This window comes from Beta vulgaris, chromosome 5 (genome assembly GCF_026745355.1).
Source record: "Beta vulgaris subsp. vulgaris cultivar EL10 chromosome 5, EL10.2, whole genome shotgun sequence".
Lineage (NCBI taxonomy): Eukaryota > Viridiplantae > Streptophyta > Magnoliopsida > Caryophyllales > Amaranthaceae > Beta > Beta vulgaris.
The window spans coordinates 64,196,162-64,199,949 of NC_079206.1; the positions used below are offsets into that span (position 1 = coordinate 64,196,162).

The window sequence follows — 3,788 nt, forward strand, 5'->3', positions numbered from 1 at the left end:
TTTCTCCTTTTATTGTGTCATTTGCAACTCAAAAAACCGCAATGCTATTACCATGATAAAGTTCTGTCTTCTTCTTATAGGACGACAATCTCAACCTAATTATAATTATTCGGAACTTCATAAGGCCACCACTTTTATTTAATGAATGAGTTTATTTTCACACGAATTGTCCAATTGCCTTCCAAATTGTCCACAAAATTAACTATCGAATTTCAACCCATAAAATAATCTTCCTCCGTTTCTTTTTAAGTGCAACATTTTAACTTTTGCACTATTCACACACCTCAATTTGATCATATATAGTGTTGTTGGATTTGTTTCAATGAATATTTTCATAATATAACATTTTCATAACTTTTACAAATACACAATTAGAGATATTAATCGTCAAAGTTATGCGTAGGCAATCATGATAGTCAACTGCTGCGCCTATTTAGAAATAGAAGTTAGTAATTTGATTACAAAATCAACAATCGAATTTTAATTCAAAAATATAACTAGAGGCGTCGCCTGAGCCTAACGATTAGTTCAACTTAAAAACTAACAACGATCAAGATGTTTTGACGTATTGATTAAGATTGAGGTGCTGTGCCCTGTGAACAATAGGTCAGACCTTCGTATTACCAATTTTGCCCTTACCTTTATTCACCTAGTGAGAGAAAGATCGAGTGAAATGGTAAACTAAGCTCAATTATACAAACCCCTACTTCACTCGTTCATGCCAGTACTGGTAAAAATTTAACACAACCGAACTTCACTCATTCAATGGTGATTATGATTATGAAGAACCAAATATTTTTCTGCAGAGGTAATTTCTACATGCTCTTTTGATTTCATCTGATTGTATGATTCTCCAATTTTTGTTTTAGTTGCAGAAATGCACCAGTCACAATTGAAATTCGAAACCCTAAATTATTGAATTTCGTGGGACAATTTTTAGTTTTAAATAGAGTTGATTTTGGTACAACTACTTAAAAGACTTGCAATTAAAATCTACTTGTTTGACATTATATACTGAGTTGATTGATTGTATTATCTGTAAGTAATTTTTGAGAATTATTTTAAATTAGACGTGGAAAGAAATGATTGTGATAAATCTGTTTAATCTGTATAATATATTGATTATTTTGTTGAATTTTAAAATTATTTTCCGTGGATCTGGTAACATATTGATCAACGTGCTATGATCTGGTTGACTTACGATTCGCTAGCGTATAATTGTAGCAATAGTTCTATGGTGGTTAAGGCTTAAGGGAGACTTTGGAAGGGCAATTTGTCCTTGTTGTTGTAAATGAATTAATGAAGGGCAGTTGAAACTCAGAATCAGAGCAATAAAGATTATCGCTGTGTTAACATATAATCGACGTCTGATTACGTGTTCTTCTTTTGTAATTTGTCAAATAAAGTATTGGCTAGGAGGTCATTCGGAAAATTTTAGCTTGGTTCTTCAAGCATTGGTTCATATTAGTGTGGATTTTTCTACGGACTGTGGAATCGCGTTTTACATTTGACTCTTCTCGCAATTTTTTTACCTTTTTATAGAGAATTGAACTTGGGAGTTGGGACCAATGATTTTATTAAGGAAGTTATGTACTTATGTGTCAGTTTGGAAATTGCTCAACTGAAATTTATTATTGACTTAACTTGTTTATGAAGACTAATGCTCCAATGTGTTTGAAACCTCTTTGCTTATCTAAAATTTCCACTTGTTTGGAAGCTTCTCATATAGAAGTCTTGGTTGAGAGTGAAGTAAAATTGTGCAAAAACAGAAACTCGGCTTCTAGAGTCTATACTCTATCGTAGTTGGGACACTTTTTGAAAATGGAATTCAGAACCTTTTGCACCTAAATCTAGAATAATATCATCACACTAACCTTGACTAAGAACTTGATGTTTACCAATATTCGCCATATCTTTGGAAAATTTCAAGAGATTCAATTATCATGTAATAAAGGAGCATGGGGCCCTCTCAAAGTTATTGTCTTAATTGGACTTTTAGTTTTTAGGGTTTACCAATTTATTCTTTGAGAAGATTTTAAAAGATTTTTAGGTTGGATGAGGATAATAACCGGTGTCACTCTACAAACATGGAATGTTAATGGTGTATCATTCTAGCTAAAGGGAACCCCTGATGTCTTCTCTTGGCAACATAAGACGTAATGCTCATGGACTTTGATTCATGTAGCTCTATAATCAATAATAAAAAATTTGCAATTAAGATGAAGTGGAGGATGATTAAGTTGGTGATGCATATGATCATGTTTAACATGCTACAATGATGATGCCACTATGTGGCTGTACCAAGATTCATGGGGACGAAGGCCACATTTGATTTTCAGATTTGCAAAAGAGCCTTGCAGTCATTCCACCATGCTTCATTTGGTTTTGAGAAATATAAATTCAATATGGACCTTTTACGTTTTGCGTTATCATCTAGTAGTTAGGAGATCTTAAAATTAAGGGCTGGAATACTGAGTACTTTGGTCAGTTTTGAGCTGCGGTTTTTGCATTAATTCCAGCATGTTGATTTCCATTTGTTGGAGAATTAATGTGTAAGTTTGATTTGTTCCCTTTACTATCAGGATTAGTCTTGAGAGCCTATATCAAAGACATTGTAATACGTTGTTCTGACATCTGAGCGATTATGCAAGTTGGTATTTTTCCAGTCATTATTTGCTGATAGATCTTGTTTTCTTAAGTGAATTCAAATCCCTTAGCTCTTTTTGTTGGTATACCTGAATGAAGAACTTCACTTTTAAGTGAAATATGTTTGCTTCTTAGTGAGTAAGAATACCGACTTTACAAAATTCTTGATGATGGGCAGATAATTTTAATCAAATCCCCATCAATATCATACACGTCGTTTATATTAGCTAAGCACTTGGCCTTCTGGGTCACTGGGTGTGAGGTGACTAGAACAGTGATCCTACATAAAGTACCCTTGATTTTTTTTTTTTACAATGATTTCTGTCTAGACTTTAACAAGGAGAGGAAGGTTCCATGAAAATGTTTGCCTGTAAGAAGAACTGGTCAGTGAGCATAGCCATAGGTCAGGAAAGTGAGACCATTTTTTGCAAATCATGTGTCACTGAGAGTTATGATTCTGCCTTGTATATATAAATCAATGCTCCCCATGCTCCTTTTGGTTCTTTTGACTGTCCATCATGGTATAATCCATATAAGAACTGCAGACATTGTTGTGGGTCCCCTCTAAGCTTATAGAAAGGTTGTTACTAGCAATGGGTGTGCTACCTATCCCTCCCCCCCCCCCCTCTCCCAAAAAATAAAATAAAATAAAGGAAAATCATTGAAGCTTCTGTAGTCCTATTTGTCCAATAGAATGAATAAAAAGTTAAGGTTGGCAACATTTACTGCGAAGAAGTTTTTGTTCACCTAGATTTGACAGGATCTTTGGCTGGCAAGCATATTGTCGTCATTTTCTGTATGTGCCATCTTCTAATTCTTTTTGGTAAAGGGAAGAAATTGCAATAATATTTTTCATAATGGCCAAGAGGGAGACCATGCTGCTATGTAAACAAAAAAGAAAATCACACTCAAGCCTTCTGGTGCCTTGTTTTATTGGTTAGACAGTCAGGAAAGACCATGTTTCAGAAAGACATTTTCCCAATCCTTCAAGCCGGATCAATGCTTTGATTGTTTCGCAAAACTCACAATTTTATCTTAAATGCTGATGATGCTGAGAAGTTTTTGAGAAATAAGCTTGCTCATATTTATTATCCTGATTATTTTAACGACAGAAGTTTCAGTGACTAATTTTTACTTGTATG

At 34.1% G+C, this 3,788-nt stretch overlaps 1 long non-coding RNA gene across 2 annotated transcripts in view; it reads left to right on the forward strand.

Moving 5' to 3' along the window:
• Positions 1-649: 649 nt before the first annotated feature.
• Positions 650-3,788, forward strand: part of LOC104894496 (uncharacterized) — a 14,589-nt gene continuing 11,450 nt past the window's right edge. For both annotated transcript variants that reach the window (XR_790228.3, XR_002040058.2), the window contains exon 1: positions 650-808. This is a non-coding gene — a long non-coding RNA (uncharacterized LOC104894496). The remainder of the gene's footprint in view (positions 809-3,788) is intronic.